The 18062-nt window shown below is 48.9% G+C and overlaps 1 pseudogene; it reads left to right on the top strand.

Annotated features, from left to right (window-relative positions):
- Positions 1-10386: 10386 nt before the first annotated feature.
- Positions 10387-17304, top strand: LOC136552496 (G-type lectin S-receptor-like serine/threonine-protein kinase B120; annotated as a pseudogene).
- The last annotated feature ends 758 nt before the right edge of the window (positions 17305-18062 follow it).

The following is an 18062-nucleotide window of genomic DNA, read 5'->3' as shown; positions in this document are numbered from 1 at the left end:
GTGAAATTAAACACGCACAGGTCTTAATTAACTCATGCTGTGGGTGCTTTGCCGTGTTGGATATGGCCAACGTCACGTCCAATCTTTTGGCGGGTGGAATTGGGCGCATGGGTGGAATTGATTTCGGACTCTTTGAGCTTATTATACTGCTACTACACTATTGGTCCGGTGGTCCCTATCGTGGCGAGGTCTCCACATCCGGGTCAGGGCGGGGCGGGGCGGCGGGCTGGAAAGTGGAAAGTCTCGGGCTCTTTTCTGATCCCTGCGGGTAAAGAAATCGATCAGTCTGGCCTATTTTATTGGTACCGTACCACGTGTTCCGGATGGGGGCTCGGGTCCTGAATTCCTGATCACGGGAGCACACAGCTGTATCAGTCTATCCTTTCTCATCTCTTCAAGTTGCAATATCGTTCCCCGCTTGGCACACACACGGTGCATCGGTCAATAATGGAGTCGCGTCTCGGAATAGTCAGTCGGCCAGTCCCGCGTGTGGCTAGTGTACTTGGGGCGACTGAGGTCTTCACTTGCTCGCATACGATTGTAATTATAAATTGAAATAATATTTTTTCTCATACCAAATCAACCAGCAGTAAATAATCCATGATCGTTTATGGCCTGCCGAACAAGCTGGTGGTCGAGTCCAGACGTCCGGTGACATCGCTAACAGTAATAAATACTTAACTAGGAAGGAAGAAACCTAGAGTATCAATGCAAGTTCTATGTTTGCAAAGGACCTAAACATGAAACTTGATGTTTTTTCTTGTTCTTTCAAGTTTTGTTACTATACGTTTGTTAGAACAGCTAGAATCATGCACAATTAATGATTGATGCATTTCTGGGTCCAGTTCGCTTCTCTTATAATCCGTATTTTTCAGCTTGTTTTTTCAGCTGGAAGAGTGTTTTTCTCTCACAGCAAGCCAGTCAGAACAGTGTTTCGGTTTGTTTTTTCAGCGAAGCGAACGGGGTCTCTGGTGTATATCCACCCATTTAGATTGGAGTATTTTTAATTATATATAGTTATTTTAGTAGTGGGCAACATGTCAGTTGGAGCAAGAGACATATTTAGTGACTTTGTTAACCTTAGCTCTTAAGAGCTAACGGCTGCGTCTAATTCCCTAAAAGAAAATCACAAGGACCTTGTTATCGTTTGAAAGAGAAGACTATGGCCCTTTTCGTTTCTCTTACGAGCCGTACTATTTCAGCGAACGAATCGTATTTTCTCTTATAATAAATTAGCGAACAGTACTTTCAGTCATGAATTTTTAACAAAACAAACAGGACCTATATTTGACTGTACTTCAAGAACATATAGTGGGCTGAAACAATGACGGAGACTTTGTACGGCTGAAACAAGATGTCGGGCAAATGTATCGTAGGCAGGTGGACCAAACCACGCGGCATTGGCCACTCCAGACGCCAACCTCTACGTTCGGACCGGACGGCGTATACCAGCAACGTTAATAAAACTGCCAGCAGTATGAATTCCTTAGCCTACCTCTCAGTTTATCCATATAAAGCATGTTCGGTTGGCTGGTTCGTATCATTACTGGTTCATAAAAAGTACTACTGGCTGGTTTATGTGAGAGAAAAACACTGTTTCAGCTAAAAATTTACGATCATTTACGACAAGCCACAGCCAAACGAACAGACCGATAGTAGTTACATCTTCATTATTAATATATGGTCCACTTATCTATCTCACAAAGTTTCTTAATTTTTATGTCTAAATTGACTATAAACTTACAACGTTTCTTTTCTCTCTTCTTCACTTCAACATTTAACATGCTTGCAACCTCTTATCATACTTGCTCTACAATAGTGGTTAGGACTTGGGAGCAGCAACTGCATGTAGCTGCGTTTGCACATTGACCAGATGATCGACCGTGCAAAAGCGTGTCAGTAGTATTATTATAGTACCCCGTCTCAAAATAAGTGATTTTTTTTTTCTTTACATCTTATTTGACTATTCGTCTTATTAATTTTTTTAAATTATAAAATAAATAAATTATTATTAAAGTATCTCTAATAATAAAATAAGTCATAATAAAGTTGATGATATTTAATAAAAATAATAATTAAATAACACGTATGGTCAAACATGACGCCTAAAAGTAAAAAATGTCATTTATTTTATGACAGAGGGAGTATGTTCGGCAGCTCACCAGTACTCTATTTTTAGAGCTTGTTTGGATTGGAGGAATTTTATAGGAATTTCAAAGAAATCCAATTCATATGTTTTGCTTACATCACATGGTGTTTGGAATAGAGAAATGAAATTTCCTTTTCTATGGAAAGGCTTGCTTTCCTTCATGGAATGGAGAAAATAAAACACCCACTCCAAGCTTTTGGAATTTTTCCCTACATGTAAATGGAGAGATGAGCAAGCCCTTGTTCACTAGAACGGAAAAATAAACATGTTCTTATATTCATGTGTTCCAAGCACCCATTTTTATAAAATTCTTGTGTTTAATCATCTATTTTCTACCTACACTCGTTTTTTATTCCTGTGTTTTCTTCTTTTTCTCTATTTCTCATTCCTCCATTCAAAACAGGCCCTCTGAGCAAGCTCAATAAACTTGTCTAATAGTCAAACTATGTCATATTTAGACTATTCTTATGGACAAGTCATACAATAACTAACACACTTCACGAATTCCGAAAATATATTTTAGTTTAGGTGTGACCCACAATGAGTGCGTGTTTAGTTCGTGAATTTTGGAAATTTGGCTACTGTAGTATTTTTCGTTTTTATTTGGTAATTAGTGTTCAATTATGGACTAATTAGGCTCAAAATGTTCGTCTCGCAATTTTCCAACCAAACTGTGTAATTAGTTTTTTTCGTCTACATTTAATACTCCATACACGTATCTTAAGATTCGATACGATAGATACTGTAGCACTTTTTAGAAAACTTTTTAAAAATTAAAAAAGCACCGACTCATCTTTACATAGTCTCCCTTAGCCTCTCTTCACGTGCACAGGCCAAAAGGCCGCCTGTGCCGCCTGCATTGATTCCAAGTGGACCCCGGTGGTCTTGGAGCCCGTGAGCAGCCGGTCGACGGCAGCGTCGCCCAACACTTCTATCTTGTGCTTTCTTTCTCTTTCACCTAGGACTTTATTGAAATGTCTTGGCAAGGCTTACCCATCACATTGAATTTTGAGCGTGTTTAGTTTTAGGAAGTTGGAATTTTAGGTTACTGTAGCACTTTCGTTTTTATTTGGCAATCAGTGTTCAAACATGGACTAATTAGGCTCAAAACGTTCGTCTCGCAATTTCCCACCAAACTGTGCAATTAGTTTTTTTTCGTCTACATTTAATGCTCCATGCACGGGCCGCAAACATTCAATGTGATAGGTACTGTAGCATTTTTTGGGATTTTAGGATGGAACTGAACACGCGCTGAAATGTCTTGGCTAGGCTTACTATACTGAGCTCAGCTCCAGCCTCCAGGGGCGTGTCGTCCCCTTTCGGCTTCCGTGAGCGTCCAGCAGCCTGTTTGTTTGTTGGTTTCAGCTAGCCCAAACTAGCCAGCTAATAATATTTTTTTCTCACAATAAATCAGCACCAGCCAGCCCAAACAAGTCCATAAATCCACCGACGAACAAGCCGAAGATCTGGGGCGACGCCCCCCCCGGCGGCAGCCTCGACTCCCGACCGGTTTTTAACCAGTTTTATCGCTGTGCGCGGGGCCGCTTTTCCATTTGTGTCATTTGTGGCCCGCACAGCGGGCAGCGGGCAGCGCCGGCCCTCGTCAAGGGGCCGCGTCGGCGCACAAACACAGTGCTGCTTCGCTGACATTCAAACGCCGAACCATATAAAAAAGAAATAGGAATTCGTTGGTTCTCAATAGATGCGCTCGGTTTCGCAAAACATTGTGCGCGTCGGGTTCATTCGCCAGCGCGCGCGGTTCACCCATGACCATGATCTAACCCTGCACGTAATATTGCACGGCTTGCATGCATGATTGCTTCAAAATCCTGCTCCACGCGGACGCGGGTAGACCAATTTTGGAGGCCAAATGAGCCAGACACGTCAAGCCGTCACTTCACACAAGGAAAAAAAACGTACCACAAACCTTGGCTTTCATTTCTAAGTTCTCGTTACGATTGCTCGCCAGAATCTAATATCGATCCATGAAGAAAACAATATTAGATCTCGAATGGGACAACTGAGGTTCCGATGAACACACGCGTAATGACCCAACTATCTCCGTCTCGGCATGTAAGGAACGTTTTTTTTTTTTGCGCAAATGTAAGGAACGTTTAATTCGTCTCAAATATGCGCGCGGTGACCGCTTTGTTTTCTTTTCCTTTGTATATAAACAAAGATATTCAGATTTCTGTACTACTACCAGTACATTAATAGGTGTAAGTAGTAAGGTGCACAACGCATCAGACAGACTGCCCTAATGACAAAGTAATGCAGGTTTGACGGGACCAAGCCACGTGGCATCGGTGACTCCAGGTGAGACTTGGCAGCATCCGGCGACCGGCCGCCGTCAACGGTGCCGGTACCGAACGGACAGTCGCTGGAAGCAGCATAACCGGCGCATCGCACGTTAATTAATCGACCCAATATAAAAGCACAACAGCATCGTACCACCCGGTAATCGGTCGGTCAGTAGCTAAGCGAGTTTGTAGTATTTTAGAGAGAAAAAACTTCTTTTTGGAGAGAAGGATTCTCACCGCCTAATACCACTTCACAAGTATTCCTCTGTTCATTGTAAATCGATCGAGCGAGAAGCTTCCACTAGTCGTTGCAGTTGCAGGTTTTGATTCACTCGACTAACGATTAATTATATTAGGGCACATACAACGCGTCTATTAGCATCGTCTGTGTACGGTGATTCTTGCAAAAAAAGCCCCTCGCAAACTAAGAGACGATTTATTTAGATGAACTTGGACTAGTGATTAGTTCATATCAGATTCGATCCCTGGGCCAATAGGTACTACTATCTCAACATAATGTCGTTTATAGCCCTTAAGTTTGTGTGGACAGGTCAACTTCTCGTCAGATTTTTTTTCCTCGAACGCCACGACCCCTCCCCTCGAATTCCCCGCTCCCCTCGAATCTTCTCGAATCCATGGAGGCCGAATCCCCCGCTCCCCTTGAACCTTTTCTGAATCCATGGAGGCCAAAACCTTCTAGAGCGTCCCTCCCCTGCCGCCGCGAGCTCGATGCCTCCCCCTTCCGCGATCTCTCCAACCTCTATACCCCCTCGCTGTAGTTCTTCACCACCTCCAAACCCCTCTAGGCTCCCTCTCCGACGCCACTGCGGCGCTAGAGGCCTAGCAACGGCGCCCCGCCCCCGACGCCCCTCAGCCGCCGCCTTTGCGCACTCGAGGTTGACTAGTCGCGCTCCACCCACCACACCGAGTGCGGCCGCCCAATCATGGATATCGCTCCTCCTGCAAGCACGGTGAAAGGATCAAGATGCCCAAGAGGGAGATAAATTGTACTAATTCTATTTTTTTGAATAATTAAGCCCTACACTTAGCCCATTTCACTCTCTTTGTGCCTAGAAGTGTTTCTATTGTTCTACCGCACAAAAGTTTTGCACCATAGGTTCCAATCCTACTCTAGCATGGCAATTCTAAGAACGTAAAGACATGGATTAAATTGCTCAAATATAAATGCTCAAAGTAAAGAGAAGGAGAGGAACGCGGCGATGTTTTTTTAAGGTATCGGAGAGTTGCCACTCTCCACTAGTCCTCGTTGGAGCACCAGCGTAAGGCTGTAGCTCCCCCTTGATCCATACAAGGATCAAATGCTCTCTACGGGCTGATTCTTTGACACCTCGTCGCGGTGAATCGCCCATAACCGTTACACCATAACTTGGATCATCCACAAGCTCCATCGGATGATCACCAAGTTTTCCTATCACCACCAAGCCATCTAGGTGATGGCGATCGCCAAGAATAACAAGCACAAACTCTCACTTCATCAAGACAAGCCTAATAAGAAAGGTGGATACACACTTACTACTCTCTATGCACTGATGAGGTCCTTAATCTTAAATTATCAAATCTCAATCACCCCACTAGGCTCTTGCTCTCCATTGCACTCCAAAGATGTTCCTCAGCCTGAACAAATGGGCAAGAGAGCTGAGTTGGATGAGTAGAAGAAGTATATATACTCTCCACTTAAAAACATAATTGTTATTGTCCAACTCAGCAGTTTTTGGGGTGACCGGACGCACCGGTCGAAGTGACTGGACGCGTCCGATCAATAGCCAACGGCTACGTGGCGTCAGCCTATCAGAGAAGGTTGCAGGAGTGACCTGACACTGGCCAGCATCCGGTCAACATCCACGAGATGCGTCCAGTCAGGAATTTTAGTCTCTGGACCCTCTCTGATGTTTACCTGATGCTGCAAACTCAGTGTTCGGTCGTTTACTGTTCAGCGCCCGGCCCTCTCTGACAGCAAGGCCCTACTGCTACAGATACCACTAGAGGCGTGTCCGGTTCCAATCACTATGCAGCGTCCGGTCGCTCCTCGACTTCTGTTGGGCGCGCTGATCACTGACTAGACGCAACACCTGTGAGTCCGGTCATCACTAAAACAACATTCGGTCAACATTTGACCCTCCATTCACTTGTAATTCAAAAGTCTTTGTGAATGAGGTTGACTCCAATTGATCTTTGGGCTATTCCTGAGCTACCTAGTGCTAAATTTGACAAGTGTGCACCACACTTAACCATTAGACTCACCTAGATCAAGTTACTAGTTCAACATATGTGGATTGAAGTAGATACACATACATCCAAACAAGGCCTAAGTTTTTTTTGCGAACCGATGTGGGGCGGTGGGCGAGCAAGAAACAGCGGCGCGGTCGGTGGTCGTGGAGGCCCCGTGCGAGCAGGATTTGGCGCCCTGGGTGGCGGAGGCCGAGCACGGCTATGGCCACGATGGACGCAGCTACAGCCGCGCGCGGAGCCTGGCCACGGGCGCGCGGCTGAGATATGGTCGCCTGGGGGAGGGCACCGGTGTCTTTTTTTTTATCTAGTGAAACTTTAGCTCCTGGTAGTTGGGTTTGGTGGACTAGTGAGCTAATAACTAGTCCATATGCATTGGCTAAAAATTAGGGCCATGCTAGCACCCGGACGTCCGAATGCACTCGCACACCCGCGTGCTACTGTACCTGCCCGCGATGCTTCGCGCCTTGCGCCTATTGCTGTTGTTGGGTCTGCGTGTGCTGCTACTGCGCCTGCTGGCTTGCTACGCTTGCCCTCGTGCTTCGTGCCCATGTCTACTGCTGTTGCTGCACCTGCGCATAGGAGAGCATGTGCGTGAGGCCCGCCTAACTGCATGCGAGAGAGAGGGTGGAAGCACAGCACGCGTACCCGTGTTGACCCTGGCTACATGCTCCACCGTGGGGGATCAAGCCTGGTGTTGTAGGGGCGCCTTGTTGTACGACCGTTGGGTGCTGGCCCGCTGTGACGCTCTGCATGCGGGCATTCACTTTTTGATCAGGGAGTGCTAGGCCATTTAGGCACCGACCACCCGTTGCATGCATGTCCGACTATTGGAGTTGGCTCGCATGACAGAGATTTGCAGTGCTAGATGGGTGCATGCAGCGCGTGCGTGTCCGCGAGTCACAGCGAGTGGGGAGCAGCACCTGCTGCAAGTCTGCAACATACTGAAACCAGTGAAATAATTAAAACATACTTTTGCAATATATGTGTATAACCACTGCAACATATAACAATATCAAGATAAAACACTTGGAACAAACGTCTAAAAATAGGTAAAACATTTGAAATATACACTTGCAACATATGTGTATGGGCACTGCAACATATGCAACATCCAGATGAAAACATGCAACATCTAGATGAAAAACAACTGAAACATTTGGAAAACACACTTACAACATACGTGTATAGCCACTGCAACATATGTAACATCCAGATGAAACACTTGCAAACATATGTTTAAAACAACTGAAACATACGCTTGCAACACACGTGTATAGCCATTGCAACATATGCAACACCAGATCTATTTTTACAACATATAGATGAAACATATGCAACATACATCTGAAACGCATGAAACATACGGTTGCAACACGTGCTCATCTACTTGCTGCCACACAATGAAGGTTGACGCGGGCGTGGGGGAGCGCAGCACGAGGCACGAGATGCGGGGCAATGTGCCGCGCGAGGCGAGGACGATGCGAGGCACGGGCAGGTATGCGCGGCACGTGGCGCGAGGTGCAGGGACGCGGTGGGTATGCGCGGCACGTGGCGCGAGGTGCAGGGACGCGGTGGGTATGCGCGGCACGTGACGCCAAGCGGGAGGCGCAGGGGCGCACGACATGAGGCAGGTCCGTCCCGTCCGGACGAACGGACGTCCTGACCGGAGCATTACCATGAACTGTAGCCCGTCGATTAGTCCAACTGTTGAGATATGGAGATCCTAAAGTTTAGGAACTAATTGTTAGCCCAAGGACTAAAGTTTAGCAACTAGTCATGTGATGATAAAAGTATGACTTGAACTCATTCTTACTAGCAGTTAGGCTGTTAGCTTCGAGACATGCGAACAGGCGGCCAAATGTTCCCACTCATCACACTGATTTTGTTTCTTTCAGTTCCGGATCGTCTCGGCAATTCGGCAGGATTTTCAAGCGTTTTTATTTTTCGCTCTCGACGCCCAATCCCCAGCGCGGCGCTGGTTGTCGTCCCAGCCGGCGGTCCCGGCGACCCCACGGCCCTATCGCGTGGCGCACGGCGGACCCGAATCCCCGATGGACGGAATGGAGGCGGCGCCGAGAATTGTTCTAACCGGGACGGGATGGAGCACGTGCCCCGCGCCGTTTATTTTTCTCGCTCGGCACGGCGACCGTGGCTGGCTGCCTGACGCTTCCCCCCCAACCCCAAGTGGCGACTCCACTAGTCCCCCTCTCTCGCCCTCGTGGCTTGGCGCGGTCGGGCGTTCGTTGCGTCGTTGGTAAGGTTGGTGACATCTCTGAATAGAAATAGACCGAATTGTCTATGCAACGCGGGTTCTCTCCTGGCAGAAATTTGCGCAGATTCTCTCGTGGCACGATGAAAAAACAACATCCTGCGAGGAACGTGTTCGCATGAGCTTATTCAGCACTGTTTTTTAGTCATAAAACAATGTTTTTCTCAAACGATATTTCAGTATGAGCATCAGCATAAGCTAAATTTTATAAACATCAAAATAAGCTAAATTTTAGCATTACGGGAACGAAGAATTGTTCTTTTTTTCCCTGTTGGTTTTCGAGAGCACCTGCGTTCCGTTCTTAACGGGACCGAGGCTTGACCGACCGACGGACCAGCTTGATCGCAACGAGAGCGCGATCGCAGGCTCGTGCTCCGTGATTAGGCAGATTGGTGGCGCCATGGCCGAATCCCAGATCAGAGACACGTCGGCAAAGCGCAGCCTCGGTTCTAGAATAACGGATCGATGTTGCCAGTGAAGCGGCGCCTGCTGCTCGATCTTTTGCACCCAAGGAACACAAGCTAGCTAGTGCATTTCGTTCACAAAACGTGGTGCGTGCCTGTCTGCTGGATTCGCCGGCGCCGGCGCCGGCGCCGTTCTAGGATATGGTTCCGTGGATTGGTTCACTGGACTATTGCAATTGCAATGCGGCCTGCGGGCATCCGAATCCTTTTCGCCTGCGGCCTGCCGGCCGGCCGGCGGACGATGGCCAAAGTCAGCGACTTTTAACCAGCGGCATGTTCGCGTCGCTTATAGGTCGTATTTTTTCAGCTAATAAATAATATTTTTCTTTTATAATAAATTAGCCATCAATATTTTTAGTCATGGCTTATCAGCCAAGCAAACAGAACATAGGATGAACTGCACACGAAACCTAACAGTTAATATTCGTCTCTGTCCCTTCTCATCATGCTACTCTCTCTTTCTTTCCTTCTTTTCTCCGGGAAGCTTCTCTTTACCATCATCAACATGACAATCGTCATGTTCGTTATCTTATAATCCGTCTTTTTCAGTTTGTTTTTTTTCAACCGGAACAGTATTTTTCTCTCACAACGAATCAGTCGAAACAGTGTTTCGGCTTATTTTTTCAGCGAAACGAACGGACCCATATGTAGTAAGATTAATTAATCAGTTAGAAGAAATTTACACACGACTGCAACTGAGCTGACCTGGACCGTTGAATAAACTAACTACCGCACAATTAACTATCTCGATCGATTGATCAAACCTCCTAGCATCCAATCCAATAGGACTAAACCTACCTACGAAAAAACAAATCATCATTTCGCCATCAGTTGCTTACTAATCGTAGGTCAAATGCTGGCTGGTTTGTCTCTCTCTCTCGCGCGCGCAGCGCAGTCTTACACTACTTTTTGCAGTGTGAACCCCGGCCGGCCTTCGCAGCCCCTTCGTTTCCACACCACTTTACTTCCTCACCCTCTAGTCGCGCCAGCCATGGCAATCAGCCAATCCTAATGAGCCAATCAGCTAACTAGCATAACCGTTCAAATCAAAACCATGTGGCTTAGCACTAAGAATCAACTGCTCGTCCACGCGGCTCTCGCGCGCGCTCACCTACATGATATACGCAGCAGCAGCAGCTAAACATCCATCTCCGCCATCTGATCCAGCAGCTCCTCGATCTCTTCTCACCTCTCTCCCTCATTTAACACGAGCTAGCCATCCAAGAAGGCTAGGTCGTAGCTAGCTTAGCTACTCCTCTATCCGGCCGCCGACATTACATTGATGATGGCCCATGCCGCCGCGGCAGCTGCGCTCGCCCTGCTCGTCTTCCTCTGCGCGCAAGGGCGGGACGCCGGCGTCCACGCGGCGGCGACGCTGTCGCAGGGGCAGTCCCTGGGCGCCACCGACAAGCTGGTGTCGGCCGGCGGCACCTTCGAGCTGGCCTTCTTCATGCCGACCGGGGCCGGCGACCCGTCGCGGCGGTACCTGGGCGTCATGTACGCGCAGTCCGCCGAGCGGACCGTGCCATGGGTGGCCAACCGCGACGCGCCCGTCAGCGCGGGCTCCGCGTACTCGGCCACCGTCACGGCCGCCGGCGAGCTGCAGGTGCTGGAGGAGGGCCGCGTGGTCTGGCGCACCAACTCGGCGACGCCGGCCTCCTCCTCCTCGGCGGCGAACGTGACGCTCACCCTCCTCGACACCGGGAACCTGCAGCTGACCGCGGGCGACGGCGGGGGCGCGACGGTGATCTGGCAGAGCTTCGACCATCCCGCGGACACCTTCCTCCCCGGGATGAGCATCACGCTCGACCGGCGCGACGGGGCCGTCCGCCGGACGCTGTTCACGTCGTGGCGGAATCCCGGGGACCCCGGCACCGGGGACTTCACGCTGGGGCAGGACCCGCTCGGCTCCGCGCAGCTCTACATCTGGCAGACGACCGGCGGGAACAGCAGCACCTACTGGCGGTCCGGGCAGTGGGCCAACACCAACTTCGTTGGCGTGCCGTGGCGGTCGCTCTACGTGTACGGCTTCAAGCTCAACGGCAACCCGTACAACGGGTCCGGGGTCATGTCCTACGTCTTCAACACGTACAACAGCTCCGAGTACCGGTTCATGCTCCAAGCCAGCGGCACCGAGACGTGCTACATGCTGCTCGACACCGGCGAGTGGGAGACCGTCTGGTCGCAGCCGACCATCCCGTGCCAGGCCTACAACATGTGCGGCGCAAACGCCCGGTGCGCCGGCGGCGGCGAAGATGGCCAGCAGGGCATCTGCACCTGCTTGACAGGTTTCGAGCCGAGGAATGTGTCGGAGTACAGCAACGGGAACTGGACGCAGGGTTGCGTCAGGAGCTCCCCGCTGACCTGCAGCGAGAGCGAGACGAACGTGAGCAGCGGCGGCGGTGTTGGCTTCGCCGACCTCGCCGGCGTGAAGCTGCCCAACTTCGCGTCCTGGGGATCCACGGTGGGCGACGCGGACGCGTGCAAGCAGTCGTGCCTGGCCAACTGCTCCTGCGGCGCGTACAGCTACAGCAGTGGCACCGGCTGCCTCACCTGGGGACAGGACCTGCTCGACATCTACCAGTTCCCGGATGGAGAAGGATACGATCTGCAGATCAAGGTCCCCGCATACTTACTAGGTAAGGATTATGCATCTTCTTGCTCCATTCATGCACGGTTAATCGGTTATGATTGAAGAACGTAGGAGTAGGTTCTTTTTGCTGCTGGGATACAAAATTGTTGTCAAAGGAATTTGTTTGTTTGCTCGTAAAAAATATTTTTATATACTTTTTTAAAAAGGAGTCTATCTACTGCACAACCATTCGTTTTATGCAGTTTCAACACATGAATTTTTTTGCACTATAGGATTAAGATCCAACAACCTCTACCCTTCTTCTACCTCCAGCCTCCACAGATCACAGACCACATATCACAATTTTTTTTTCTATGGAAGGACAAAGATCCGCCCGCCGCCGCGCCGCCGCCACTGCCATGGCCGGCATGGGCGCGGGGAGGCGCGCCGGGGCGAGCTCGCCGGCGCCGGCGCCGGTGGTCACCGGTGAGAAAGAGAGAGGGAGAGAGATAAAAAAATCCATGTGTTTTTTTTTGCTAAAACACATGTATGTTGTATAACATTTCTGTTTTAAAAATAATATTTTTTAGTTCTTTGTCCGATGGTTGTTGCAAGAACTGACAAATTAACTGAGGTAAATGCCAAGTCACTGGGTTTTTTTTTTGAAGACATCACTGGAGGGGTGAGAGCCCACCTGAATGGATTTTCCATTGATTCCGCGAGCCGGTGGATGGAGGGTGCCAAGGCACCTACAGGGTCGAGGACCCGTAGGTCATATTTAGATTACAAATGAGGAGGTAGGAGAGCTTAGTTCATTACAAACATTGCGCACCACTTGTCAACTATCCATCGATCTTCGACTTTTAGGCGGCAGCTCCAGAGGCGACTTGCTTCTTTGGCAGTAGCAAGCAGCCGCCGAAGCAAGGCTGTTGCTGGACGGAAGACGACGTCGTGCCTATGATTCAAACTTGCCAGCACAGAGGAGAATCATTGTAGAAAAGAGCTTTGATGGCACCTCAGCCGGCCTGGGCAATTCCCAGAGCCTGTTGACAGGAGGGATAGGCAGGTCTCTCCATCCAAGGTGGTTCCAGAAAGATCTAGCGACCGTGCACTGGAAGATGAGATGGTCACATGTCTCAGCTGATTGGCCGCAGAGGTCGCAAATGTCGTCATCCAGGACATGCTTGTTGTGGAGGTTTGCTCGGCACTGAATTCTTTCACGGAGCAGCAACCAACCGAAGAACCGAACCCGGGGGGGGGGGGGGGGGGAGCACGGCTTTTCCAGACGAAGTTGTCGATCATACTGACTTGTCCGGAGTGTGTCGAGACACGGTATATGCTGCCGGTGCCCAGCCTGTTCGCCGTGCAAGTAAACTTGCTGGAGCGTTCGTCTGGCTGCTGTTGTAGGTTGATGGAAGCGATGATAGCCTCGACCTCAGCCTTCTCGCTGCATTGCCCTTGGTAGAGAGTCGCGGCACCAGGATGGTCGCAAGGCCGCGAATGCATACTTCCCTGACTGAAACATTTGGCTGAGTGCAGTGACTAAGTAGGCAGGGAAATTTGAGTGCCAGCGTGGTGCCCTCTGTCCATGAATCCCACCAAACGTCGTAGATGCACCATCTCCAATGACGACCTTGGTTATACATCTGTATGCTGGCAGTAGAGATTTCAGGCCATCCCAGTGGTTACCCGTCATTGGCCCCCTCCAATGTTGATCGGTCCTGTGTGTTGCCGTGCCCAGGCTGCCCATGCCTGACTCTTCTGGATGGTGTAGGCGGTGCAGCGTTTAAGGAGGAGGCAGGCGTTCTGTGTAGCCAGATCGCGCACCCCCAATCCTCCTTCAACTTTTGGCTTCTGGGCAACCTCCCATCGTACTAGGCATTTGCTTCCTGAGGTCTTATCTGTTCCAGCCCAGAGGAAGGCACGCCGTTCTTGTCAATGGCCGCGATCACTCCCGGTGGGAGGGCCACAGCTTGGCATCATATAGTTGCAAGGCCGTCAAGTGCCGAATTGATGAGGACAAGCCGCCCTTGGTGGTTCAGGAGGGCTGACTGCCACCTAGCAGCCGACGGTCCACTTTGGAGATGAGCGGGGTGAAAGCGGCGAGATTTAACTTGACATTGGACAGAGGCAAACTTAGGTATACTATGGGAAGGACCCCTTTTGACACTGCAGGATACGCACAACGCGCTGAAGGCGGTTCTCAGGAACGTGCATGGGCACCAGAGTGCTTTTGGAGAAGGTTATCTTAAGTCCAGTGGCCAGTGCAAAGTCCATCTATGTTGTCTTTAGAGCCCCCTGACATCAGTCAGCTCCGCACGGACTAGCAGTAGCATGTCGTCTTCGTATTGTAAGACTAGACATGGACCGTCAATGGAGGGGTGACGGATGCCCGAGCCACTGGGTTTAAGAAAGAACAAAGCATAGAAGTTGGGTCGTCTTCTAGGGATGCGATTCCAGCCGTGTAGTCGTAGAGAAATGCCATAAAATCGTAGCATGTATATCTTCCTTATTTTCTGAATTAACGGTCAGAATCATCTGGTTGAAGCACATATGCTTTTTCAGACGCTGATCTCACACCATCTCTCTAGGGTGTCTTTGTTCGACAATGCGTCAAGACTGATCATGTCAGTAAATGTTCGTTTATTTCAACCTCAATAAAATTTTACCAACAACGACTTCTAAATATATGCAGACAGCAGACCATTTGTTTTGGATGTTGACTTGTCAAAAAAAAAAAAGAACAATGTAATGCCAAATCCCTTGTTTGGCTTGAAGATTACTTTGACAACGGCAGATCATTAGAGTTTTCCAGCAACTAGAATATTCGAGATAAGGGAGAAGAAATGGCTTCATGAAAAGGACCTAACATGTGGCTCATCCTCTTTCTGAGCTTCTTGGATGAAGCCATGCATTGCATGAGGTGGATTGTTAGGTTCACCTATATTATATTGCAAGTTAGCGCATAGGAACCATGTGAAGCATACCATGTTTTGAACCTTTATTAATGAGCCAACATGTCTGACCTTGTATATCAAATTACCAATGGTCTGAACGCACACAGAGTGTTCAGAAAACAAATCTTTGAAGCTTTGACCAGTTCCTAGCAGTTTCCTTCTGCTGTCTAATGCTGAAGCCATGCATACTCTGATTTATGTCAGTGATTAAAAAAAATGAGTTACCTGGCAGTAGCAAATTGCTGAGAACTGTTTATGTTGCTTGTTACCTTTTACAGAGACGGGCTCCAAAAGGAGGAGATGGACGACAGTTGTTGTTGCTGTAGTTATTGTCGTGGTTGTATTGGCAGGATGCGGCCTTCTCCTGTGGAAATGCAAGGAGAAGAATCAAAGGTGAGGGAACTGTTCATATCTGAGACAATTTTAAATCTGCCGTGTGACACTTTTGAGCTAGTTTCTCCTTGAGTTCACTATTCATGGCAAGCGCGTTCATCTTCTGCAGAGAAACTTGGCATTGTTGGTAGGGAGAAGACAGAGACAACGCAGCCGTCTCTGCTTCCTTTGAGGGAAGCATGGCAGGATTTCTCAGGGCCGAAGCAGCCTGATCAAGAGGAAGCAGAGGGCGGCAAGAAGTGCGAGCTGCCTCTCTTCTCCTTCGAGACGGTAGCAGCGGCCACCGGCGACTTCAGTGCCGACAACAAGCTTGGTGAGGGAGGCTTCGGCCATGTCTACAAGGTACGGTAGAGAGCACATCGCAAATGCACTACACACATGAGCTAAAATTACAATGTTTTACTATATCAGAATGTACCAACAATGTTACACTGTCAAGCTGCTAAATGCTAGATGATCTTGTTGGTTATTTTTACAGGGAAGGCTTCCCGGGGGCGAAGAGGTTGCGGTGAAGAGGCTGTCCCGGGGCTCAGGGCAGGGGTTGGAGGAGTTCAAGAACGAGGTGATCCTGATCGCCAAGCTGCAGCACCGCAACCTTGTGAAGTTACTAGGGTGCTGCATCCAGGGGGAGGAGAAGATCCTGGTGTACGAGTACATGCCCAACAAGAGCCTGGACGCCTTCCTCTTCGGTACGACCCAAATCCACTCATGCATGCACAGCAAAGCTCTGTTCTACAGTAGTGAGCAGAAAACAATTTGCAGAGAGAGAGACTGACTGACGGGTGCTTGGCATGCAGATCCGGCGCGGCGAGGGCTGCTGGACTGGAAGACGAGGTTCCACATCATCGAGGGCGTCGCCCGTGGCCTCCTGTACCTCCACCGTGACTCGCGGCTCCGCGTGGTGCACCGGGACCTCAAGGCCAGCAACATCCTGCTGGACCGCGACATGAACCCCAAGATCTCCGACTTCGGCATGGCGCGCATCTTCGGCGGCGACCAGAACCAGGTGAACACGAACCGCGTCGTGGGCACGCTGGGTTACATGTCGCCCGAGTACGCCATGGAGGGCCTCTTCTCCGTGCGCTCCGACGTGTACAGCTTCGGCATCCTCATCCTGGAGATCGTCTCCGGGCAGAAGAACAGCAGCTTCCACCACATGGAAGGATCCCTCAACATCGTCGGCTACGCGTGGCGGCTGTGGAACGCCGACAAGGGGGAGCGGCTCATCGACCCGGCCATCCTGCCGGCGTGCCCCGTGCGGGAGGCGCTGCGCTGCGTGCACATGGCACTGCTGTGCGTGCAGGACCACGCGTGCGACCGCCCGGACATAGCCTACGTCGTCATGGCGCTCGGCAGCGACAGCTCCGTGCTGCCGATGCCCAAGCCGCCCACGTTCACGCTGCAGTGCACGTCGTCGGACAGGGACAGGGTCGATGAGTCCTACTCCGCCTGTGACCTCACCGTCACCATGCTGCAGGGGAGGTAGCTAGGCTGGCAGGAATAGGATGCAGCGACAGGGAATTCCATTGGACGAAGCTGTACATATCCATGCCACACCACTACACGAGGTGCTTACTGAGAGGGATGTGTTTGGCACGGTCTTCCTTTGCTCAGAGCCTCCAACATAGTACTCTGAGGCAGACGGACACCGTGTCCGACTCTGAGGCAAAACGCAAAAAAGCAAAAAAGGTGTCCTACTCCACGCAAAAAGGAAAAAGGAAAAGCTGGCTTTGCAGTGCCTTGGGCCTTGGGCTTGCATGTGGACCTTTTCCGATGTCCTAGCCCAACAAGACTCGTTCTGGCTCTTATGGGCTGCGGCCCAATCTGTATTATGTACGACATTACTGGATACAGATTCTCCTAAAAACAAAAGATACAGATTATTATTGTTCTTATTCTTATATCCCATTGGGTTGTATGATCCGACAACCCGTGACTTTCTTTCTTTAATATTTTCACAACTTTTTATTTTTTAGAAAGTCACATAGGTATATTCATAACTTTTGTGCAAAATATTTTGCTGATAAAACTTATCATCACAATTTTCTATTATATCCTTTTTATAGACAAATTATCATGAAAACTATTTTATGGCTTTTGCAACCGAACTTATATACATAATAACTTTTCTAGCACAATTTTTATATAATAAATTTTACAAATAACATATGTTGTACACATAAGTTTTTGTTCCGGACAAACTTCGAATTCTAAAAAATATATTCATACTATAGAAGAAAAATTGTAGATTAATATAAAAATAAAAATAAAATAAGAGAAAATAAAAGGAGAAAAAAGTAAATACTGTGGCACGGACAACACGTTCGCTCGAAACCAATGTGTCTCTTTAGGCATAGGCAATGCAATAACAGAATTAGATACTACCACAGAGTCTTTAGAAGGGAATACATATAAAAAATATCAACAGAAACGAGGTACTCATTTCTACCAGGATCTTCTACTTGCACACTGCAAATCCTACAACCTCAGCCACCGCGAGGCCGAAAAAGATGACCCACAACCACAAGAAACCCTCGCCTGCTTTTGATACTCCATTTTTACCAAAGCAACAAACCACCAATTAGGAAATTAGCACCATTTGAGTGTCATGACTAAAATTTCATCCTACAGGTTATAAACACCATAACTAAATTTTCAGATTTTATAAGAACTTTTTATTCAAAAAAAACTGGACAAGATCCTATGGA

Source organism: Miscanthus floridulus, chromosome 4 (assembly GCF_019320115.1).
Source record: "Miscanthus floridulus cultivar M001 chromosome 4, ASM1932011v1, whole genome shotgun sequence".
NCBI classification, from domain to species: Eukaryota; Viridiplantae; Streptophyta; class Magnoliopsida; order Poales; family Poaceae; genus Miscanthus; species Miscanthus floridulus.
Note: the sequence above shows the minus strand (reverse complement) of the source record. Positions and strands in the feature narration are given on the sequence as shown.